Here is a 26,815-nt window from a genome sequence, read left to right on the forward strand (position 1 = left end):
CAAGGCATGTATGAAACATAAATTTCATGCTTGGATCCCATCTCTAAAGCATCTCATTTTGTGTACACAAATAACATAAAAATTTAAATACTTCAGGGCTGGGAGTTTTGCCTAGTGGTAGAGTGCTTGCCTAGCATGCACGAAGACCTGGGTTCGATTCCTTGGTACCACATACATAGAAGAAAAGCTAGAAGTGGTGCTGTGGCTCAAGTGGTAGAGCTCTAGCCTTGAGAAATTCCAAGGACAGTGCTCAGATACTGGGTTCAAGCCCCAGGATTGGCAAAAAAGAAAAAAGAAAGACCCTGTCCCATTAAAAAAAAAAACCATTTCTAATACCAAGTACTTTGGATAACTATATTAGAAAAGTCTAGGGCCAGGAGTTTGGCCTAGTGATAGAGTGCTTGCCTAACATGCACAAGGACAGTGCTCAGGCTCTAAGTTCAAGGTCCAGGACTGGCAAAAAAAAAAAAAAAGTCCAAATGAAGTCAGGTTCTGGTAGCTCACACCCATAATCCTAGCTACTTAAGAGGTGGGACTGTGGATCATGGCTTGAAGCAAGACCAGCAAAATGCTGGTCTAGGGGTGTGGCTCAAATGGTAGAGTACAAGTTGGAAGCAAATAAGCTGAGTGAAAGTGCTAGTTCCTGAGTTCAAGCCCCTTTAGCATCACACACACACACACACACACACACACACACACACACACCAAGGACAAATCCTGAAGGACTCTTAGTGACCTGTTAGGGCTCCTCATCCCCTAAGGCCCAATACATGGGTCCTATGCCAACCATTCAACCAGCGTCATGGTGTTAATATGAAGGGTTCCAATGTAGCAAAAAGGAAATGGTCAAACAATGGATTCCTAGTACATATATGGGTGTCTGTGATGTGTGCCATCACCTGCATCAGACATGCAGACTACCACAGTTGAGGGCCACAGATGGACACAGTGTGGGAAAAGAACATATGCTTTTTCTGTCCATTTTTTTGTTTATGACTGAGACAGGCTAGCAAGAAAAGAACAGGTTTTATGTGATATTAGAGCATTCAGAACCAAAGAGAAGGCAAACGTGTATTTTTATGCTAAGTTTGAGGATCAGGAAGCTGTCCTCAGAAGTATGATGAGACAAATGCAGTGTGATGGCTGAGTGGTAATAAATGGAAAAGGGAAACTTAGCAAGTCCATCCTGTTCTAATTCTTCATGGCATCTCTGTGGCTCTGGGGATAAAGGAAGTTACCCCTTTCCTCTGGTGTGTGGTAGTCAGCTCTGGATTGGATATATTATGACCCATCAAGAGGAAAAGGGGAAGAGTTCTTTCTTTTTTTTCTTTTTCTTTTTTCTTTTTTTTTGTGCCAGTTTGGGGCTTGAACTCAGGACCTGGGCATTGTCCTTGGGCTTTCTCAAGGCTAGCGCTCTACCATTTGAGCCAAAGCACCACCTCCGTCATTTTCTGTGCATGTGGTACTGAGGAATTGAACCCAGGGCTTCGTGCATGCTAGGCGATTCTATCACTAAGCCACCCTCCTGGCCAGGGGAAGAATTGTCTCATGGCTGCTTTAAGAGGAAAGGAAGATCAGAATGACCTACCTGCTTCTGCTATTTTCTCAAATGCCAAGGTGCCATATTTTCAGATATCTTGACCTGAACACCTGTTTCTGTCACTCTTTCTGGTATTCACTTACTTGTCATATCATAACTCAGAATCCCTTTCAAGAATCCTCTACTTGGGATCTGGAGAAAATAGAAGCTCTCTCTCCCTGTCATCTTTTTTCCCCGCTCCCCTTTCCTTTCTCCATCTCCTCCCTGTTCTCTTTTTGGAGATTATATTTCACTTTTGATGAAGTTGAAGACCACTCTTCCACAAATAGAAGAATATTTGTATATAAAAGGAACTAGTTGAACATGGTATTTTTGCTTCTCCTGATTTTACTTTGCTTTGTAATTGAATAATGTTCTAGATAGCAAGGGGAAAATAAATGAATTGAACAAGTATTTCCCGTAAGAAATTTAAACAAAGCAAAACAAATACCCATAGATATTTCCAGAAATGTAACCCATTTTTAACATACCCTGATTCACTGAGGCTTTATTCTTTGTATGGATTCAAAATAATCCATTTAATAAAACCTGTAACAGATGAATATGCCTTAATTTCTTAATATTTCATCTTCTTGTTCATGTAACAACTCCTACATATTTATTTTATAATACTAAAAGTAGGAGCTGACAGCTGTGAATTTAAGCAACTCTATCTAAGAGCAGATAATTTTAAACATATACTTAAAAAGAGATATCTTGATATTCCTTGCAAGTCAAAATCAGTAATCTATGAAATTAAGCTACACTGAGAATGTTCAAATTATATTTTTATGGATTATAAATTAGAAAAATTTCATAAAGCCCCAACAGAATGTTAGGATTTGTGTTGGAAGCCATTCTGTGGAATTCCATAAAACACTTTAAAAGAGGAACTTTGACAGGTCACGAAGGACTTCTATAAAGCCCCATAAATGTGAAATTTCCATAAAATATTGTACTAATACATTTCCAGTTTATTTATCTATGTGATTTTTCATTAGCTGTAGCCTTGCCATCATCCCACCCTTTCCTTTTTATGTTACCTTCATTATATTTCATGTGCCCTTTTGAGAACCCTGTTATCCAAAAACTAATATTTGAAATAACATGCTAAGAAACATTTTTTGTGAAACCATCAGCCAACAGTGCCACGCATTGGGAGCAGATCAAAGCAAGAGACTTTCATTCTTTTTTAATAGTTGTAGAACCATGAATTTCACAGAGCCTTTGCAATTGGAGAAAAATTATTCAGCAATTATTGTATTCGTAGTTATCCCTGGTTCTCTCCATGTGCACTGTGGTTTGTCTGGCAAAGCTACAGCTAACTAGCTCTAAAATAACCCCGCCAAGTTTTTTTTTTAATTTAATAAGGAAAATAGACCTGATGAAGCCTAGGAAAACTATTATTTTGGTAGCAGAACAGATAAGACAATATTTGAGGTTGCTAAGACTGTCATAACAAAGTCCTCCAATTGAGTGACCTAACAGGGAATGTGTTTATTCAGAAGGTTAGGTGGGCAAACTCTATTATAGTCAGGAAGATAAGTTACTTCTGAAGGCTGGGAGCAAAAGATCTAGTCAGGCTTCTGTCAGTAACTTGTAGACAGTCACTGAAGTCATTGTGTTACTCACTTTTGGGGGGGTCATTATAACAGATTCCTGACAACTATTGATTTCTTTGAAAACGCTTGGCTGGTTCATAGTTTTGGAGGTTCCAGTCCATTGCTTTTGGACCTGTGTTGAGACAGCACCTTATGGTGGGAAGTGTGTGGCATGGCAAAGCCAAGAAGCAGAGAGAAAAAAGGAAGGAGCCATCTGCTTCAAGGACACACCCCTAGAGGACTGTGTACCTCCTACTAGGGTCTACCGCTTAAAGTTTCCACCCCGTAATAGCCTCACCCTGAGGACCAAGCCTTAACACATGGGCATCGTGAGATCACACATAATCTTAGTTTCCAAATCTGCAATCTAGGAGCATGAAAAATATTTGAGATTTATATAATATACTCCATTGAAAATGTGTAGTAACAAGATAGATATCTACTTAAATGTGAAAATTTCTCTTAATTTTCCAGTCATCAAGGGTCTGCTTATTGGTATCATCACTCTCCTTTTCCTTTAAAATACCTCCTCCACTCAAAAGGCTAAACATAGAGTTCTCCTATAACCCAGCAATTCCACTACTTGGCATTTACCCAACCATCCAGAAACTAGGGCATACTAAATCCACTACCACCACAATGTTCATTGCAGCATTATTCACCATAGCAAAAATATGGAACCAACCTAGATGTCCCTCAGTTGATGAGTGAATCAACAAGTTGTGGTATTTGTACACAATGGAATTCTATGCTGCTGTCAGAAAAAACGACTTCTCCCCATTTGTTAGGAAATGGAAAGTCTTAGAAAAAATCATATTAAGTGAAGTAAGCCAGACTCAAAGGAACTTAGGCTCAATGGTTTCCCTCATTTGTCATAATCAGTAGAAACCTTGGGCTCTACTAGCAGAGATCTGCAATAGAGCAAAACCTTGATACATAAGGCCATATTGTATGAAGCTAATTGAAAAGACCTCCAGGATATTGAAACAAAAGCCATATAATGAATGATTGTTGTCCTTAATGTACTATGTTATCTCTCATCTCTTTTGCTGTCCCTTGGTTATCTCATATTGTTACAGTATCTCACTTTGTTATCTGATATATTGGATTTATTTCTATTTGGTTATTTGAAATTGGATAGGGAAGGGGGGAAAACCAAGACGGAGGGGAGGGGAGGGTAATGGGGACCAAGACATGTGAAAGAGTATCAATATATGTGAATTAATGCACCATCTATCTGGCAAATATTATGTAACCCTTTTATTAATTACAATAAAAATATATATAAAAAATAAAATAAAATACCTCCTCCATAGGTGGTAACAACAAAAAACAACTCCCTTGGTCTATTCTGTATAGCCTCACTGTATGGAAGGTTGGTCCATGGACTCTAATTATTAGTAGTAACTTAATTTTTATCAGTAATAACAGTTACTGAAGTTCAAGCTCCTTGTGTAGAATACCATAGAACACAAGCATAACCTACACACATCTTCCTGTACACCCTAAATGATTTCTGACTTACCATATGTAGTACAACGTAAATATTATATAAGAAGCTATGTCATTTGTGTAAGAGGTAAGCAAAATATCTGTGCAGATTCACAAAAGATGTATGTTACAGGTTTGAGCCACTGGTACCTGGCTTTTGTGCACTTTGGATCTTTGAATGAGAGGCACTACATACAAATGATGATTATATTTAAGAAACTGGTTGCTGATAAAATGATTCCTATTATACTCCTGGATAAACATTAAGAAAAAATTTGTGAGCCAGGTACCAGTGGCTCACACCTGTAATCCTAGCTAGTCAGGAAGGTAAGTCTGAAAATCTGAGTTTGAAACCAGCCTATGCGAGAAAGTCTATGAGGCCACCAAAGTGGAGCTGTGACTCAAGTGGTAGAGAGCAAGCTGTGAGCAAAAAAAAAAAAATCTCAGGACAGCTCAGCGACAGTGCCCGCCCAGTTTGCAAACACCAACATTAACACACACACACACACACACACACACACACACACACACACACACATTCTGATTTTCATTTATATAACTTGAAAAGTATTTTCCATACATGACTGGATCAGTCACAATAGAAATTCTATTCAGTCAACTTCCTATACAAACACCTCTCTGTGCCAAGTATATATCCCATCTACTATTTTTGTACCTCTGTATAAAAGAGGTTTATGACTTGAGGTTAATATTTTATAATGGCTAAAATGAACCCAACTCAGTCCCCTCTTCAGGGCTGCCTGTCACTTGGCAGAGTAGAGGAAGAGGTGGGCATCTAGCCTCAGATCTTGTTTCATTTGTACAGAGGTTTGTTTTGTTTGGTTTTTATTACAATTCCTTTTCAGAATCTTAAATAGAAAAATATATTATGAAAATATAAACATCTCTAAAGAAAATAAAAAATGTGAAGACCTGGGTCATGACTTTCATTTATGTATTAGAATAAGCTACATGATTTCTTTCTGTTTGCAGAATTTGGACTCAGGCTCTTGTGCTTTGTAGACAGGTGCTGCACACTGGGCCACACCTCCAGCACTTTTTATATTACACCGCGTGTTTTTGCCATAAGGCATCACTGCTTCCCAGGCACACAAATTTTGTCAGTTAAACTTTAGGAAATTTGGAAGAAGACTCTGTTCGAACTGAAAAGGCTCCCTTGCAATGGCAGTTTCCCATCACTGGAGGATAGCAGTGTCACCTTGGCAGCCAATTCTTATGAATGAATCCCAAGGCTTCTCTTTGCATCATCATTGTTCAGATGTGCAGGGGTGTGTAGGGAAAGTGGCTCTTGAGAGTGAAAGGGAGCTACCAAAGACTGATGATGACCATTGTAATCTTAGCTACTGCTTATCATGCACTCACTCTGCACTAGATGTTATGATTCCATTCTTAAAAACAAACATCTGCTTTACAGATTAGCTGGGGAAGATTAATCACTTCCTCAAGGTGATACTAATGGTAGCTCTAGGAACCCAAACCAGAGACTACTAACCTCCACTTCTGCTCTGGCTCCCATTCTGAGTGAAGTCATAATGAAATTCTTCTTTAAAAAATCTGTAGTAGAATAGAAAAGACATAGATTTACACAGATAAATGACAGTTATTTTGCCCACAACAAATGAGACCAGTTAGAAAACTACTAACTTAATGAATATATTTGAATATACTTGAAACAAATACTTTGTTCCTACCTTGAAGAGGTGGTGCTGGCCTTTTTCACGGACAATCGGACATCCATGGAAAACCATGCAGGGAACTTGTTTGCTTCTCTCATGTCATAGAATTCACACTAAACTTGGTCAGCCCCTTCTCCTTTTTCTCCTATAGAACTATTTCTGATCAAGGATGAAAATACAACTTGGAAAAAGGAAAAAAATCTCTCTCATCTTACCATTGGGAGGAAATGTAACATGTCCCACTGTGTTATCTAGCCAGCTCTGGGACAATCCTAGAATCAGATGCCTCTGACTATATAAATAATTGAAAACAATTCAATCACCAAAAAAAAGCATTTGCATGGATTGTGAATGTATTCCAGATTGAAAACCACAGAAAGGCCTAGCCCTTCAAGTCAAATCATGCACAAACAAGATGTACGAGAAAGGTTTCCCTGCTGGTAAAAGTGTAAAGACTATGCCTGGAACTCCTCTGGTGCACATATTGGGAAATGCCCAATTCTCTCAATACCAGTCTCATCTATAAAAATGAGGATATAGGGCTGGGAGTTTGGCCTAGTGGTTAAAGTGCTTGCCTAGCATGCATGAAGACCCGGGTTCGATTCCTCGGTACCACATACATAGAAAAAAGCCAGAAATGGTGCTGAGGCTCAAGTGGTAGAGCTCTAGCCTTGAGAAAGTCCAAGGACAGTGCTCAGGCCCTGAGCTCAAGCCCACGACTGGCAAAAAAAAAAATGAGGATATAATAACAACTCTCTAAATAGGAAGGTTAGATAGATAGATAGATAGATAGATAGATAGATAGATAGATAGATAGATAGATATTTAAGGCTTTTCTACATATTCAAGCCTGCTTCCTTTTCTTAAGAACTAAGTACTGAGCTGGGCTTTGTGGCTCACACATGTAATTCTAGCTACTCAGGAGGCTGAGATCTGAGGATTGGGGTTCAAAGCCAGCCTGAGCACAAAAGGACCTGAGACTCTTATCTCCAATTAACCTCTAGAAAACGGGAAGTGGGGCTTGGCTCAAGGATAGGGTGGTAGCCTTGAGCCGAAGAGCTCAGGGACACTGCCCAGGCTGAGTTCAAGCCCCATGGCCCACACACACACACACACACAAAAAAAAGAACTAGGTACTGACTGAGATTGGGCATAAAGCTAGTCTCTGAAGCTCAGTTTTTCCTTCTGCAAATTAGCTTGAACACAAAGGATTTATGAAATGTTGTAAGTAAGCAACCACACACAGAGCACATAAAGTTGAGCCTGCCTTCTCTGTTTGCTAAATGATACACCACTCCTTAATTATTATCACTATTATTAATGCTACTTGAGGTGGTGATGGTCTAATGTCCACCTTGAATCAGGATCTCAGAGTGCATTAGTCTTTGTGTTCTCACTTTACATATAGAAAGGATATTCATGAGTTTTACGTTACCCTCTCCTCCTGTGGACTACCAGTAGCTCTCTAGAAATGATGTAACTGCAGAAAACTTTCACGAGTCCTGGATGTGACTATGTTATTTCTTTCTCCTTGGTGGTTAGCTTGGGGTGGGGGAAGTTTTTTCATTTGTGAAAGCCTCCTGTAGACAGCAGGCTTTCACTGGGTCAGCAGTTCCCAGAGTAAATACAGACAGGAATTGGGATGCTGGGAGATGGCCTGCCAGTTCCCTGACTCCTTACATAGAAAATGTACATTTTCAATTTAGAAACACCATGGAAGCCACTGGCCCCAGAGGCAGAGATATTTTTGTCAGAAGAAGCTGGCCCCCTCCAACTTTCTTTGCCAGCTGATTTTACAGCATCCTGGCTCCTGTAGTCTGGCTCCCTATACTCCTCTCTGACTGGAAGTGAGATGGAGTTGCAGGGAAATGCTTGGCTGGCTGGGTGGCAGGCAGGATATATTTTATAAAAAGCAAGTACCTGAAATTGAGATGTAGACCTGCTGTCCCAGCAGTGGTATCTTCCAAAAATTTTGCTTTCTACCCTGAAACTGAATTAGAAACACCAGAAGTTTCTTTGCAAATAAGATGTAAAAAAAAATTAAGCACTTCTTATATTTTCAATAAAAGGCACTGGCCAGTGTTTCCTAGACTTCCTCAATGAGAGGAAGTCCAAGGACAGGCCAGAATTGCAATGATTTTCTGTCTCATGCATTGTGTGTGTGTGTGTGTGTGTGTGTGTGTGTGTGTGTGTGTGTGTGTGTGTGTGTGTGAAAAAGACATAAAAGTGAACGAATCATGAAGTGTACTCAATCCTTATGCATGTACTCACCCTATGCTACCACTGAACACATCTCTCTGTTCTTATATTTGAGTACTTAGAAGAAGGACTTGTCTTTCGCTTTTCATCTACTTCAGAATGGTACAATGGACCTCTGTGGTGTGAATTAGTGGACACAGCTTCATGATAATTGTGACAATCCCATGGCCCATTCCTCCATTTTCAAGACAACTTACTAGGCTAACCAATTCAATGCTAGAGTTCCCCAGTCCCTGAGGATTCTCTGTGTCTGTCTCTTTACCCACTTTTCCCAAATCCAGAATGAATTTTGAGACTCTCATCTCATTGTCAACAGTGGACCAGGAGCACTCAATTTTAGATGGAGAATTAAACAGGATCTGAGAAGGATAAGTGATTTTTACCATAGATACCCAAACAGCTTGTAGCAAAATTAGGATCATCATTCTAGTCTGCCCCTCTTTTTGTCACTTAACTTAGGCAATTTACTGAACTTGACTGGACAAACTCTTCTGCTATAAGATTATAAATGGTCTGTTCTTAAATGAGCTGCAGCAATTAACTTGTTCATAGCAAGCCAGGCACATTAAAATATGATAATTTGTACCAACAGGTACTTCTATTTATAGACAGAGAATGTACACACAATTATACAAAAATTCTCCCTCTTGATGGAAACTCACAGACCATTTTGTATACAAAGTAATATCCTTTCATACTTGATCATTGCAGACTCAAGTGTTTCCTGTGTGCTCAGTACTCTTGCACAGGTGCTGGACACGAGAAGGGAAAGAATTGCAAGAATGAAGGTGTAGAGGAGACTTGGAAGGAAAGGAGTTCAAAGGTTCTGCTCCCTGCATCCTGAAATTTGTTAGTGGCTGTTGATGGGCAGAGGGGAAAGGAGCAATTATTCTGTGAAGGTCTATAGAAGACAAGTAGGTCACACTGAACAGATGGAGAGAAAATTCTTGATTCTTCCAAATGAAATGTACACTTCTTTACTTAAACAAGAATTTTGTGTATGCATTTTAAACTCGCACTTCAGGAATACAGGGACAAAGTCATTTGCAGTCACAGAGCTAATAAAACCCCACACAGTGACACATTGTCTCTCAGCAGAATAAAAAAGTCAAATATGATTATGACTTAGACTGCAAGCCTTTCTGCTGACAGATCTTTCTCAGGTATTTTATATCTAAATGGAACAATGCGTATCCTTGGAAAAAACATATTGTCTCTTACAAGTAGATCTTTCTCAATCCCATAAGAATAATTTGTGACCTAAGATTTGGAAAGCACTTTGACTTAGTTATGAGAAGAAAAGTCCATTTGGAATAATTTCAAACTTTGTCAAACTTCTGATTAAAATGATCTTTTGTCCTTATTTTTTCTGGAATGTTATAAATGTATGTAACTCTGAAGTTCATAAAGTACTTTCATATCCCCACTCAGAGCAGAAGGCAGGATGAACGGTATTACCTTCATGTTACAGATGAAGAACTTCAGAGAACTTAGGTAACTTGCCCAAGGTTAGGCAGCTAATAAGAGGCAGAGAGAGTCAAGAGATGAAGTCTTCACGGATTTCATCAGATGTTTTTTTTTTTTTTCTTTCTGTCACAATCTAATGGCCTCCAGTTAGAAGGAAGGAAAACAGAAAAGAGTAGTAACAGATAGATAATCGCCAGAGTAACCCAGTTTCCCACAAAGTAAGTCAGGAAAGCAAACCTGCTCTGCTTTTCTGTACTTTGAAGTCCTTAGTAGTGTTATATAAAATGAAAAATGAATGAACACCTGTGAAAGATTTCATTGCCCAGATCTCTGGGGCCACAATTTAAAGTTAATGTTATTTTCTATATTAATAGCTCTTCCCAATGATGTTTTCTTGTTGAATTAATGTGCATGCCAGGTAATTTGGGAGAAACCAAATAGACCTACAGGAATAGTAAAGATTACTCACTCATTCAGCAGCCCTCTAATTGGAAGAGAGCATTTCAAGGGTGTGTACCACCACTGGGATCTTGACTGGGGTCATTAGATGTCTGCCAGCTACTAATTAAGACTCATGTCTCTTATTTTGTATCCTTCAAAAAAAAACCATATCCCCTTATCATTGTAGAGTAGAATTGCATTAGCACTATCCTTCCACACAGTTTTTCCCTTTTCCGAACATTATCCTTTAAGCATGGCTATTTGCCTCACCACCCACCAGAGAATCAGAGGACATATACTGTTTGTATAATGGCAATGATAATCATTATGAAAAACTTGGTGAGGAGCAGAAAGATAGCAAGGTGAGGCCCACACCTAATATTCAGAGACTCCTGCAAGTTCTATGAATCACCAAAGTACAAATACAAACATATCAGTTTATGAGTACAATATATCTTGCTCAGTGTCACCCCTTCCTTTATTCTCCCTGCTCTTTCCCAACCATATCCATTAAGTTCTGTGTTTATTTTGGAAGAACTTAGGCTGTCTGTGCTTGGACCCTTAGCCTTACCTTACAACAGGGAGCCACCCAAAGGCTCCTGGGTTTTTGGCTGCTGTTTTTGTTGTTGTTGTTTGTTTGTTTGTTTGTTTTTGTTTTCCTTCGCCATTCTGATTGAACGTATAATTATTTCTGTGAACAGGATACAGAGGGGATTGGTGAATGTCCTTTCTCACATTGGTATAAAGCTATCCTGATAAATAACCTAAGTTGGAGTGGAATTTCTCAAGTGTGGAGAATATTTAATGGTGAGTTTATGTCAGATCTTTCTGTATGTGCTTGGGCCTTTCCTATAAGTTTCTGTATGCTTTTAAGTCATATTATGGATAATTAATGAAGTATTGTAGAACCAATAGACCCTACCTATACACTGTAGATACACAGATATAATACATGTGTGTATACATGTATATTTCTCTGTGTGTGTATGTGTGTGTATGTTCAAGAGCCACTCCACAAATATGGACAAGTTGAACATTCCTAATCCTGAAAAATCTGGGATTCTATGCACTGGAGGCACTAGACCTGAGTAAAGAAAGTCAAGTGAATACAAAGCCTTGAGTTATAGTGCCAGTTATTTAAAACTGCTTGTAATTTAATAGTCAGACCATAATTAGATAAAAGTAGAAATAAATTTTAATTAACATATCCATGAAATTCTTCAAAAGGTATTTTTGCCTTGGTAACCATGATTTTCAACTCTCTATCTCTGTAAGATTTGTTGAGTCAGATATTCATCTCAAATTATAGCCATGTTAGATTGTCTTTCTTTTAGAGAATGAAATAACTTTGGGGAAATTTGAACAAGTTTATCAGCATGGTAACCATTGGCCTCTGTTGCAGAAAACATCTACTAGACTTCCTATGATAAAATATCATCTCATGCTTTGCTCAGTGTAGGTAGATTATGAACCTCCCTGTTGTGGAACATAAAAAGATATTGGTGATCTTTAAAGTTAATTTTGTCCTTCAAGCCTTTGTCACATCAACATACAGGTGAGGGTAATTTTCAGGACAGATAATAGCATAATGAGCTCCTTATTCATTCCATAAGAACTCCGACATTTATTTTTTATAGTCAGAACAAAGCAACTGGTTATTCATCCTGAACTCCTTTACTTCCCCACTGGAAGTATGTTTCTTCACACACATTAGGACAAGCCATATTTTATGGACAAATTCTACTCTGAGGATGGTTTTGAAGGTCCGCCCATGGGAGAACTACACCTAGACCTCAGCTTTTCACCATTAGTTATTTTTTAAGGTTTGATCATAAATAATGAATATCCCATTGAAATGTATCAGTAGGTCTAAAACTAGTAATAGTTTCAGTGGAAAAATTTAAATAATGGAGTGGGAGGCCCAGTCTACAACTCAGCTGTAGGGGATGAGAGAAGACGGGAAGCTCTCAATACTGAGGATGGAAGCAGCTTCTTGGAGCAGTGTAAACCTGTTCTCTGGAATAATTGATATAGGTGAGCCAAAAATCAGGCCAGAAATCCTTAATAACAATAATGTCCCAGTTATACAGCCTGGCATTTTGGTTTTTTGTTTTTGTGTTGAAAAATTATACTTAGGTAGTTGTACAGAGGAGTTGCTATTTAACAAAGCAGTTTATGGGCACCATACATCCTGATTTCTACATTATCACCCACCCCTACAGATACACCCCTCTCTTTGCTTAATTTTGTAGGAAATATACTGATTTTTGATTGCATTTGACCTCCTTCTCCTCTTCATTTGTCTGCCCCTCTCCCCTTGGTCCCATTCCACATCTTACAAGTACCCATTTCCTGGGCTTACTATGTTAGGCTTTGACGTGGCCTTTCTAAGTAATTACACTATTCGATTTCTCCTTTGAATCTACCTACACTTATAACTACTCAACTTGTTTACTTATTTGTTTATAAGCAAATTCTAGCTTCCACATATGAGGGAAAACATGCAATCTTTGTTTCTTTGGGTCTGACCTAACTTAACATAAATTTTCTAAGTCTTTTTATTTCTTTACAAATGGTACAATGTCATTCTTTCTAATAGATGAGTAAAATTCCATTTTGTATATATACCACATTTTCTTGATCCATTGTCCATGGAAGAGCATCTGGGCAGATTTGATAAGATGGCTGTGGTGAACAATAATTTAGTGAACATGATTGTACTGGTGGATTACTATAACCTGATTTGTGATCTTTTGAATAAATGCCCAGGAGTGGAATTTCTGGGTCATAGAGTAGTTTTATGATAACTGCCATACTGCTTACCAGAGTGGTTGAACAAGCTTACATTCCTACCAGCAGCGCAATAGTGTTCCCTTTTGGGCACATCCTCACATAAGTTTTAACTGTTTTCATTTCCATTATCTTCTTTCCATTATTCCAATAACCCTGTTGATTCTGTGAAGGGGGACACAAGGTACAATTTATAAAGAAGGAAATTGGCTACCAGAAAAAAGTATGAAATTCCCAAGATTACCACGCTGATAATAAATTAAGCAGGATCAGCTGGAATATCTTACTGGCTTTTGTCTGGAGCTCTTTGCTGCACAGTGTTTTCCACATAACTCTGTGGACAGCAGTCTATGAGTTCAGGTATAGTCTCAAAACTTAAAGTCTTGTGGAGAATTTATATTTTCTCCTGTATTGGTCGAGTGTTTTCTTCCTATCAAACAACTCAAGGATCTCACCTTCTGCTGAGTCTATAGGTGGCCCTGACGATGTAGACTTGGCTGAGATTATCTGGCCCTGACTTCAGGTATGTGTTGAGTTCAAGTCTTCTTCATGCCTTTCCTGTTCTCCATGGACCATCAGTGACACAGACAATGCTGGACTCCTTGAAGATCATCAAAAAGAGACAGGGTTGCCCTTTAGGCAGTCATTACCTCCAACCTCCTCCCATTGGCCAAAGCATATCATGCAGCCAATCCCAAAGTCAGCACCATGGGATCTGCATTTTGCTTGCTCTAGTATCCTTCAAAGTTCCAAAGCTAAGGAAGTAAGGAATTGAGACAAGTAATCTAGTCCGCAACAGCCTTCTCTTTTTGCTCACAAGTATTCATCTGTGCAGAATATGTTCACTATCATGCTAAGACTTCCAGAAGCTTTATCTAAGCTTAGTGTCAAGCTCCAGGTCCTGAATCTTGTTCTTTACAAGGTACAGAAGCAATAGCTCTTAATGTGAAGGGTTAGAAACTAAGAAGACAGGTCCCTTGCTCCATCCTCTGCCCCAGTGCCCATTCATACACCTTTACATACCTCACCAAGGTGGAAAAAGTGGAGATCAGGTGTAGAAAAGATCAGAAATGGGCCGCATATATCAACCACTAGCTCACGAGAGTTCCAAACTCTTTTTTTCATATATTTTTATTGTAATTATTAGAAGGGTTACATTATATTCACCAGATAAAAGGTACATTACTTCACATACATTGATACCCTTATGTCTTGGTCCCCATTTCCCTCCCCCCACCCCCTCATCTTGTTTTCCTCCCTTCCCTATCCAATTTCAAATGACCAAATATGCATATATACAATATATCAGATAAGCAGGTGAAAATCTGTAACAATATGAGATAACCAAGGAACAGCAAAAGAGATGAGAGATAACATAGTACATTAAGGACAATAATCACTCATTATATGGCTTTTGTTTCCTTATCCTGGAAGGTCCTTTCATTTAGCGTCATACTATATGGCCTTATACATCTAGGTTTTGTTCTATTTCAAATCTCTGCTAGGAGAGCCCAAGGTTTCTACTGATTATGACAAATGAGGGAAGCCATTGAGCCTATGTTCCTTGGAGTCTGGTTTACTTCACTTCATGTGATTTTTTTTCTAAGTCTTTCCATTTCCTTACAAATGGGGCAATGTCATTCTTTCTGACAGCAGCATAGAATTCCATTGTGAATAAATACCACATCTTGTTGATCCACTCATCAACTGAGGGGCATCTGGGTTGGTTCCATGTCTTTGCTATGGTAAATAGTGTTGCCATGAACATTGTTGTGCTAGTGGATTTAGTATGACCTTGTTTCTGAATGATTGGGTAAATGCCAAGTAGTGGAATTGCTGGGTTATGGGGAGCTCTATGTTTAGGCTTTTGAGGAACTGTCATACTGCTTTCCATAGTGGTTGAATGAGTTTGCACTCCCACCAACAGTGGAGTAGTGATCCCTCCTGGCCACATCCCCTCCAGCAACTGTTGTTATTAGATTTTGTGATCCTGGCCATTGTAACTGGACTAAGGTGGAATCTTAGAGTTGTTTTGATTTGCGTTTCTTTTATGACCAGAGATGTCGAGCATTTCTTCATGTGTCTATAGGCCATTCTTATTTTTTCTTCTTCAGAGAAGACTCTCTTTAAGTCTTTGGCCCATCTTTTGATGGGATGGTTGTTTCTTTGGAGATTAGTTTTGGAGTGATTCATTTTTTGAGTCGTTGATATATTTTAGATATGAGGCCTTTGTCCGTTGTATAGTTAGTAAAGACCTCCCACTCTGTAGGCTTTCTAGTTAATTTGCTAGCTATGTCCTTTGCCATACAGAAGCTCTGCAGTTGAGTTCCAAACTCTTACTGGGAAAATACTGCCACATCACAGATAAAGGGAAGTTCCTTGTTTGAACTTCCTCCAGTACATCATTCCCTATTGTTCTTGGGTACTCATGCAAACCAGGAGATCCTTCCTTTTTCATCATCTTTCCCAGCCATCTCTAAAGAGGGCTCTGATGAAACCAACCTACCATCACAGCCTATGTAGTGCTCTTTGCCTATTTCTACATAGAGACAGTTGGTGGCCTTTAGGATCTTTTACAGCCAGACATGATCTCTTTTAATTGAGGTTGCAAGAATTTTTGCCAATATAATTATCTCAGATGCTTTGACTATTTTCCATGTATTTGATTCCAAATAAGTCCTCGAGTCTGGAACACACCTACAATACTTTTTATTTTTTGCCAGTCCTGGGCTTGAGTTCAGGGCCTGAGCACTGTCCTTGGACTTTCTCAAGGTCAGAGCTCTACCACTTGAGCCTCAGCACCACTTCTGGCTTTTTTCTATGTATGTGGTACCAAGGAATCGAACCCAAGTCTTTTTGCATGCTAGGCAAGCACTCTACCACTAGGCCAAACTCCGAGCCCTGCCTACAATACTTCTCAAGTATCTCAACCTGTGAACAAGTACTTTTCCCACTAAAACCTTCTACTGGGGCTACTTTGATTCTGTCATAGGCATGAATACCATAATCATGGCTTGACATTGATTTGCGTTCTGTTTTAATGACAGCCACTGGATATAAGCCTTTTTTTTTCTTTGTTAATCTGTGTCTGGTATCATGGAAACATCTTTTATTTGATAAAAAGCAGTTTCTTAGTACCTGTCTAGAAAGTAAGAGGTATCGAGTTCAAACTCCCTGACTGCCAAATGAGAAAAAAAATAATGAAAAGGAACCTTTTTTATCTACTCAGCAAATTCCATAATTACAGGGCTCTCTTCTATTTGCAAATTGGCTTTTCCAGAGTTTATTGCATTTTTATAATAGCTTACCAAAGAAGGCTACTCACTTCACCAGCCTTTTGTCTCCAAGGATTCCCACCCAATACAATTTACTATCTCTATTGTCTTTATTTTGTGTTATCACAGAAGATGATATTACCAAATGGCTTGTCAACTACATATCCATTTTTCCATTCTCCTTCAATGATTTTCCTATGATGGGTAAGCTGATCTCAAAATTAATGCTGCATATTAGATTTCTATTATAGCTGCTTTCTATTTCCTGGTACCAATTTCTATGTTAGTCAATGTTAGATATGTAACAATCTAAATTAAAATTTCAGTGGCTAAAATAGCAACTATGTGTCTTCATTCGGTCTTTGAATCTGTTGGTATAGAGCCAGGATTTAAGTTGTATTTAAATCTATTATGTGTATTTCCTCATTCTCTTTGAACTGGTGATCACCCAGAATATAGTTACCTTGAGGGGCGGGGGGGGGGGTTACAGGAGAGGTGCCACTTTGTAAAACCTAAGGTCAAAAGGGGGAGGTCACTGTTGCTTCTGCCCCTATTCCATTCCATGGAATAGCAGGTAATTAACTCCAAATCAATGGGTAGCATCCTGAGTAGCTAGGATTACAAGTATCAGCCTCCAGCTTTAATTATTTTTTGATAGAGTTGTTTTATTTATTTATTTTTTTGCCAGTCCTGGGCTTGAGCTCAGGGTCTGATCCCTGCCCTTAGACTTTCTCAAGGCTAGAGCTCTACTTTTGAGCCTTAGCACCACTTCCGGCTTTTTTCTATGTATTTGGTACTGAGGAATTGAACCCGGGTCTTCACACATGCTAGGCAAGTACTCTACTACTAGGTCAAACTCCCGGCCTGATAGGGTTTTTTATTTATTCTGGCTAGCCTATTTATACTTCCTTCCTAGCTGTAGTAACAAGCAAGTGTCACTGCAGCCAGCTTTTCTTATAGATTCAGATGGAATCTCTCAACTTCTCTGCCCAGGCTGACTAGCTAGGATCATAGGCATGTGCCACCACACCCAGCTTCAGTTTTTAATTCAGACAAAGTGTATAATGTTTGAGGGAAAACATCTGATATCAGAGTTGTCTCCAAAGAACTATAAGCTACTTGAACCCTCCTTCAAGTCCATGTGGACTTGAAGAAACAGCACAGATGCAAGAACATGTGACATTAGTGGACGCACAAGTAATGTAAAAAACCCTTCCCTCCAAGCTTTATTTCTTCCTCAACAAGTAAAGAGAGGAAGACTGTAGCAGAGACTCATTAACACCAAAAATGAATGTCAAGTGCCTTGATGCGTAAAAATGCAAAATCAATGCCTAAAAATAGTAATTACTTCACATATTTACCTATGACAACAGGGGACAAACGGTGAGACTAAGTTGGTCCTCTGGCACTCTTTCTATTTAATAGTCAATAGAGGTTTGAAAATGTGAAGGAGCTAGACATGTTGCAAAATCATCTCTGGTATTAATGCAGGTTATAAGCAACTGAGGAGGGAGAGAACTGCCTGATTAAGTGTCTTCCTTCCTGTCCTCAAAGGTAAATCATGATGTGTATTTTCCAAGTGAGCTTGTGCTATAAAAACATCATAACAAAGGAATTAGATTTCCCTCTTGTTATTTGTCAACTGTGCTTAAATCTTTCCCATTTGCACTTTCTTTCACAATGCCTTAAAATAATTTCCAGTAAACAACAGAACATCCTTCTCCAATAAATTATTAGTATTAATAGTCTTTTTAAATAAGATGGACTTTTTATTCATTCTGATTTAGAAAAATATGCATCCTTCTCCTAAGTCAGCTTCTGTGAGTTTCTCTTACCTCTTCTAATGTGCAGTCTTACCTAATACTAGAAAATAAAAGGGGTACCCAAAGTACATTTTAGGAATGCATATACTTTTTCTCTGCCCCCCCCCAGCAAGGAAATTTACCTGTTTAAAGTTACCACTAGCTTTTTGAGAACAAAATATTGTAGGAAGGAAGTCAGAGCTTAAGAAATTATGTTTTAATCAATTTTAAGCTGTGTCTCTATAACATTTTTGTGTATGTTTGCTGGTACTGGGGCTTGAATTTTAAGAGACAACATAGGTGTTGTCTCTTAGCTTTTTCACTCAGGGCTTACAATCTTCCACTAGAGCCACACTTCCACTTAGGCTCACTTCAAAACATGATCTTCATGATTCTCAGCCTCTGGAGTACCTAGGATAACAAGCATAAACCACCAGTATAGAGCTCTTTAATATTTTTATAAAAGGTTTAATTAACAAATAAATTGACTGCCTTTTGTACTTGGTAACAGCAGGTGTTTTGATATCATAAATTGATTACTAGGATGAAACTTAAGAGTGAGGAAAGGGTACAGAGAATGGAATTGATTTCAGTGCATTGGAGGCTGGAAGTCTATCAGAGGTAGAAGAACTTTGGAGAATAATCTAATTTGGAGTTAATCATCTTTCTGTACTGTAGCAACATACCTGAGAAAAATTTAATTAGCTCACAGTTTCAGAGGTTTAGGTCTGTTATTCCTGGAGCTGTTGCTCTGTCCTCCAGAGAGGCAGAATGTCATCTAAGGAACACATGGCAAGAGAAAGCCTGACCACTTCAAGGCAACAGCATAGAAAGAGAAAGGAAAGGGCAAGAGTCTCAATAGCCTGTTCAAATGCACAGTACGAACAATGTAACTTCCTTTCACTAGACCCTACCTCCTAAGGCATAACACCACTTCCTTATCGTGCCAACAGTCTGGGGATCAAACCATGAAGACATGAGAATCAGGAACATTCAGGATTCAGACTACAGTACTCATATCCCCAGTTCCTCATTTTATAAATGAAAGAATTGCAGGAAAGATAAATCAAATAACATCAATAAAAAACATGAGAACTTCTCCCTGGAAAATCAAGAGTTGCCTGTGTTGGTGCATAAAAAGTAAAGTGTGAAATGAAGCCTTTCTGTGATTAAATTAGGTTGCAAAACAGAATTGTCAAGTTTTGCAGTCTGTGTTGATTGAGTCACCAAACTCAGTAGATATTTTCCTAAGGTCTAGTAACAGCTGTGCTTTGCAAACCCAGCTTTATCTCTACAGGCAAGAAAAGGTCAGAACTTGTTCTCCTGAGGCTGTCTGAACAACTTTTCATACCACACACATTGTTGCTCAGTTCCACTATGAAAAACTAACTGTCCTACAATTGTGTTTACATTGGCTTCTCTGCTCTTCTGTCTGGTAATTAATCAGTTATTGATGAAGTACTTAAGATGTGTACTCTCCTTGGCTAAGTGCTTAGTAGAACTGAAAAGTGCATGACCAGATCCTTAAGGATTTGATCCTTTACTAAGGAAACAAGTAGATGGATCAAAGTCATGTGCCTGTGGATCAAATACTTGCAAATGTAATATATACAGTACTGTCATTAGCAAAGAAACTGCCCTGGATCTGGACCCATGAAAGGGGTCCTAGATATATGAATATGCAGAACACAAGAATAAATATTATATATAATATTAATTAAAATGTCATATACCTATATACTCATATATAGGTATATATGAATGTTGGTAATATACATCTATATGAAGTATGGGTAAGTACTAGAGATATAAATACATGGGATACATGAACTTTCTGTATGTATGTTCATACACGCCTCTGTTCATATATGTTCATATAGAAATATACAAATGGGATATAGCATCAATATATACAAGATGTGGGAATCTGCATTTTCAGGTAGGAAATTGAATGCATATATACTTGGGCCTGGTAATAAACACAACATACATGGATAGGACAAGAGAATAATCTGCTGGGGTTGGGAGATTCATGGTAGGGAATAGTTGGTTAGGCGTATTTTAGAAAAATTTGAATAAAAAGCTGAGCATTTGATATTTATCTTATTTGATAGGACAATACTACTCATTACAATCTTATGACTGAGTAAACTCTTCATGGCAAAAGTGAGAGAAGATAAATTGTCTTGTAATCTATTATAAGAATGAAAGGAAAACAAGTGGTCTGTTTCCTACCACCATCATTTTATGAGCAAGTCTATGGTCAAAATACTTTTCTAACCCTATAATAGGGAAGAATATTCTCCAGACCATAACACTAAAACAGCTAGATTGTTTTGGTTTTCTTTTCTTTTCTCTTCTTTTCTTTTTGCTTCCTTTATGTACTTATATCTTCTCTGTATTGCTGTTTCGTTGCAAAAGCTGTTTTGGAAAATATACATTCAGAACTACAAACAGGGAAATCTTCACTAGTGAGGAAGTTTAAAACAATATATCTTACAGAAAAACATATCTATGTTTCACATAATGTATCCAGAGGAGGCAAAATACCCTACCTGCCCTGGTGCATCTTCAGTGGCTCAGCCATACGACCCAAGGGAAACAGAAATGTGATGGAGACCTTTAAAGGCAGCTGGAGGATCTTACTTCAGATAGACATATGTCCTGATTGTAAGTTGATGGCCTACCAGGTCACAGGATATTCTACATAAGACATAGTTATATGGCATAAGGCCAAGGCAAATCAATTCCATTAATTTTTCTTGGAGAATCTCATGATGGGATAAGGGAAAAAAACATGTTCCAGGCAGGGGGAAACGTTATTAGTATATGGCAGAGAAAGCCTGAGCTGATGTAGACCTGTACCATTGTTCACCAGAGTCAAGCAAGGCATCCCTGTTGGCTCCTACAAATGGTCCAGGAGAGTTTGGTTGAGTTGCAGTTGGATCATGGAGTTTATACCCCTCTGCTGAGCTTGCATCTTGAGAAGGGTCCAGGTAGTGCCCTAGGAAAAGAGGAAGGCTACATCCAGCTACCAGATGGACTGAATCTGTGCCAGAGGCAATGACTTCACCACCAGCTTTCCTTCACCCTTCTTTGCTCCTATGTCATTTGATTGCTGCAAGCCATGACTTCCTCCTCACACAGGCACTCTTGAAGCTATCTTTCTATCCCTGGCTGTTGTTCTCTTCCAGTTTTGAGCTAAGCAATTTGTCCAGCCACTTAATCCGAAGTAGAAAGAATGAAAATGTCATGGAAAGCTCTGGGATCCAGTAGCTTCTCAGCTGTTTCCAATTTTCTAGAGTTCAGGTATGTGACCATCAGTAGCCAGCCTCTTCCAAAGACAGAGTTCTCCTGAGGGCACAGGTCAAGTTCAGCTCCTGAGCAACAGAGAAGGGAGATGATAGTCCTAAGATTTAAAGTCCTTCTGCTTCTGTCCAGAAGATTAAGTCTTAGCTGCTTCCAAGCTTATCAGAATAGGGAAAGAAAAAAATGTCTAATTTGGTAATGACCCTGATGTTTTCCTGATCTTATGCAGCCCAGGAAAACCCTCATGTTAGAAATATTTCTTGACTGCTATAAAAGAAGCTATGATTTTATACAACAATCTATGGTTATTGAAGCTAAATATGACTACAGTGATATTTTAGTTGTCGTGCAATGCCTGGGTTAAGAGGGGGCGTGGATATAGAAGGCTTGAGATGCGGTTTGAGTTGCTAGGGAATCAGATATCTGATGTATAGGTTTGACTAGCTAGGGAAACAGATATCTGATGTATAAGAAACTTCTTTTGTTCTGATTTTAGGCCCTCATCTACTGCCCAGTACCATCCAGGACATGGTCCTGTTAAGGGGACTAAGTTAGAATACTAACTCCTTGAAAGGAGTCCTCCTTTCTCTCTGCTTCCCAGGTCAAGCCTTGCAGAAATGGGATAGATGCAGCATCTCTGAAAGCTGAGGAAAGTAAATTTTTATAACTTTGAATTTGAAAGCCTTCCTTGATGGTGTGGGGGTAGAAGCCAAGTGTCTGCCTGGGCTTGACTCTAGGATTGATGGGAGTTTCTGAACACAGTTGAGCATGACACCACCAGGGGGCAGGACGAAGCTGTGTCCATTGCTCTTCACTTCTGCCTTGATCAAAGTCAAACTGAAACCCACCCCTTTTCTGTCCTTGGCATGTCAGATCAGAGACAGAATTTAAACTTGAAAGTTAAGTGAATATTAAGTAGGCCTGGAAGCTTTGTTATATCTGGGTTGGGTTTTTCTCTTCATAACCAATACAAAGTTTAATTATATTGGGAGCTTCTTATTGATTTTATTGTTCAAAATGGCTATTTTTTCAGAGTTAACAAGATTTGGAGTAAGAATGCCACATTTACTTCTATGTAACATCTCCATCTGAAGCTATAAAAACATAGTTTTCATCATTTTCTATGCAGTGGGTTTGGGGCGCAGTTTTGCAAATATGCGGTATCTGGGGTTGAATGGTAATCCAGGGACTATTCTCTTTGCAATGATGAGAAGTTGGGAATAAAATTGAGTTTCAGTTTGAAATAACAGTAAAATAATGTTACTCTCTTATGGGTCAGGATAGCTTTCTTCTCTAATGTCGTACAACCTTAATTAAACAGCTAAATGGTACCCTCGTGTTCTTAGCAAGGTTACGTATATGGTTGAATGTATTTAGTACATGGTAGGGATTTGCAACCTTTGAATCCTGGTCTCTTGGCTAGTATTGACTTTGGGAAAGCCATTTAACCTCTTGTTTCTTATTTCTTTTGAGGAGAATGGAATTCATAAAATGGTCTAACTCTGGGATTCTGTGATTGATATTACCTTATAAATAACGGGGAAAATTTTGCACATGCAAATTGGTATTGAAATGTTCCTGCTAACCCCCTCACAGCAAAGGGACATATATCTTGTCCTCTAGACAAGGTGTTCTTTGCTTCCCTCTGTTCACTATCTCCATCTGCTGGATAGGTCCAAAAACTCCAAGAACATCGTGCAACCCTCCTTGCCTTTAAGCAAAATGGTCATTTCAAAGACTTTGAGAGGGTAATTTTTATATTTCTTCCAAAGCAGGGGTAGCTACAGTCAGATTATTGTCAAAGGTTTGTAGCCTTTCTTGTCTTAGCCTGATGGGAAAGAAATAGGGAGGGTTTGGAAAACACAGAGACAAGATGCTTTTATATAGGAAGGAAATATTTCTTTTTTGTGGGAAAGGAGCATTTCCCCAGTATTCATGACAAAATTCTCTGCATGGAACAGAAAATATGAAAGCAGGAACAAGGCTGCTACTTCCTGTATCCAAAGACTCAAGTGCTTGGCACTGAGTAGGCAGCCACCCAGTCAATATTGGTTGAGAGAAATGATGGGAAAAGAAAATATCAGTTGGTTGGCTTGAAAGTGCTAACTTCCAGCCCCAAAATGCTTTAACAACTATCTTTGCTGTGTAGAGCTAAGTAATAAATTAACCAGCAAATACTATAAACTAGTACTCATCAATATGAATGTTGATTTATGTTTAAAATTACAGTACATTCAAGAGTGGGCTCTTATATACATGAATTTCAATTTTAGCCATCATCATTTTTATTTTTAATCATGCATAATTATCTTTAAGTAGTTGTATAAAGAGTTGCAATTCAGCATGTCAATTTATGGCCAGTTCATATTGAGCAATGTCGCCCTTCTCTTCATTGTTCTGAGCAGTATGGTTTTACTCCAAGCCTGAGCGTTCAGAATGCAAAATAAGGGCCATCTGATTGCTTTACATGTCTGGTGGAGAATTTCTAACTACCTCCCAGTTGCTCCCATTGGATAAGGTAATTTCTATGAGCCAGATTTGATTCTTACTTGGTCTTAAGCATCCAAGATATTTCCAAATGTAAAGACAGAAAGTGGATGGGTGCAAATGCCTTGAAAAGCTCCTAGAATCTCTTAGAAGCTGTGTTACTGGAGAGTTAACCAGCAGAGCCAACTGGTCTAACTTTGCTCAGAGGTGACCCCAAGTCTCTCCTACAAATTATTTCTTTTGGGATTTCAATAGTTTGTTTTTTCGGAGCTGTTGAGGAAGCCACACTACATTTCAAAATCCTGTCAACTTACAAAAAGTTCTACTGCAAAAACAAAAACAGAGAACTGTGTTTCTTTCACACACAAAAAAGGGGAATTCTATTCTCCTAGATTATGTCACTGAAAACTATTGTCAAAATATAAATAAAAAGGAAAAGTGATTACTGCATAAAAGAAAATATAGATTGAATGCCATTTTGTAAAAGAAATACTTTATTTTGTTTTCTAATTGCTTGGACCCATAGTCAATAAAGAGCTTTGCTAATCATTTTTTTTCTAATTACTGTGGCTAACTCATATTTGAGGAAAAAACTATATTGTAAAAATGGTAGTGACGTGTAAGTTGCTCTCCTGTGTAATTAATTTGTTCGGGTTCATTTTATTACAAAAAAAAAATTTGTGGCAGGTAGTTAAAAGAGGCTGAAACTAGAATGCTGCAGGGTAATGTTTGCCAAGTAAAACCTTCCCTGCCATAATAGCTCATTCCAGCAACCAAGGAAGGTACATGCATGTAAAAGTAAATGCCTTGCCTATCCCAAAGCATTCTGCTGACACACAGAGGGAATTAAATACTTTGACAGCAACCATGCATTTTTTCTATCCTATTTTATTTTTATTTCTATTTTTGGTAGTGTTTTGATTTGAACTGAAGACTGCAAACTTGTTAGACAGCTAACTCAACCACTTAAGCCATACTCCCAGGCTTTTTGGTTTCAGTTATTTTTCAGATACAGTCTCACCCTTTTTGCTCCAGGTTTACTTCAGAACACTTACCTTCCTTTTTCATAGTTGAGATCACAGGCATGCGTGCCTTGCGTTTTCTTTGTTTTGTCAAGGCTAGCCTCAAGTTGTGATTCTCCCAGTTTCTGCCTCTGATTATGGGTGGATTCCCCATACCAAGTCTCAGAGACCCTGTTTCTAGAACTCTGTCTTTCTTTTTTCCAGTGCCAACTCAGTTACATGGAAGATATAGCAAATGGTGAAGGAGGGAAAGGGGAAAAGACATACCCAACCCTAAAGTGGTTTCTCTCTGGGGGCATTGCTGGTGGTGTTTGTTGTTTCCTGAAGCCAGAGGAAAAAGAAAGGATTCATTTTCTTTCCTATAACTCATCTCTCTGCTTATACTCTGGAATCTACCCTTGCTAATCCCCCTACAACTTCCTCTTCAATTTTATCATCATTGTGCTCTTTTTCTTTTACTGTCAGGCATGAATAAAATTCATTTGTATTTGAAAAGGGAAAGGGAAAAAGAACAAAAAATTAATAAAAACTTTCCCTTAGCAAAGTCTTCAAACAAATGTTCTTCCCCCCAGGGTCTTTCTTTTTTTGTGATCCACTTCCTGACTTTTATGTACATTGCAGTCTGGGCCTATCCATGAAATACCTTTATTTCTAAAATTTTAACTCTGTGAAATCACACATCAATGCAGAACCCAAAGAAATGACCTGGTCTTTGAAACTTCAGGAATCAATGGACAGATGTCTACCCCCAGAGAATTGAACCCCAGAGCTCTCTTTCTTTTCTTTTGCCCCAGAGGGTACTGGCTAATGGAGGGACTAGAATGCTAAGCGTTAAGTTATTCCCTAACTTGTTGACATACCATCCACAGGAAACTATGTTTAGATGAATCTTACTCTTTGTTTTTACTCTTCAGTCTTGGTCATACCTGACACAGGTACAGGCCGGTTGGCTTTCTGTGACACTGTTCTGAACTGAATCTGAATGGCAGAGAAGAATTAGCAGGATCCTCGGATGTCCATGAAATGACTCATGATTATATAGATCAAGGATGAATTCTCCTACACAGAGGACCTTTCTATTACTCTGAAAAAAATACCAGCATGATTCTAATTGGAGAAAGGTTATTTTCCAGTGCCAACTCAGTTACATGGGAGACATAGCGAATGGTGAAGGAGGGAAAGGAGAAAAGGCATGTTTTTGAAAAATAGAAACTGAGTGTAGTTTCCAGACTTAATGTTTGGTTGTAATTACTTTAGGATCTGGGAATACGGCTAAAAGAAAAGCAAGGTGTTGATAAAATTACACGAGACTATCATATTTAAGCATGCATTGAAATATTCAAAACTGGAGTCAAATTGGGTTAGTTATGTTCATATTTCCAAAATTTGCTTTATTGCTTAAAAATAACCATACAGTATATTTCCTGGCTTTTCCATTTTACTTTTGCCCACTAACACTAAATGAATGTTAAAGAAACAAGGATCTATCTTAAAATAGAATACCGAACGAGTGGGTTGTGCTGTCTTGTGAATTTGGCAGTGATTACTTTGTGTAGTCTATTTGTTGTTTGAATAGAAAAACATAAGAGGGCTAA

General features: G+C 38.5%; 1 long non-coding RNA gene across 2 annotated transcripts in view; it reads left to right on the forward strand.

Annotated features, from left to right (window-relative positions):
- LOC150046000 (uncharacterized) overlaps positions 1 to 26,815 on the forward strand; it is a 368,029-nt gene that overhangs the window by 332,081 nt on the left and 9,133 nt on the right. For both annotated transcript variants that reach the window (XR_016532710.1, XR_016532709.1), the window contains one exon: positions 11,237 to 11,342. This is a non-coding gene — a long non-coding RNA (uncharacterized LOC150046000). The remainder of the gene's footprint in view (positions 1 to 11,236; positions 11,343 to 26,815) is intronic.

Source organism: Megascapheus bottae, chromosome 26 (assembly GCF_031878675.1).
Source record: "Megascapheus bottae isolate mThoBot1 chromosome 26, mThoBot2.hap1, whole genome shotgun sequence".
Taxonomy (NCBI): domain Eukaryota; kingdom Metazoa; phylum Chordata; class Mammalia; order Rodentia; family Geomyidae; genus Megascapheus; species Megascapheus bottae.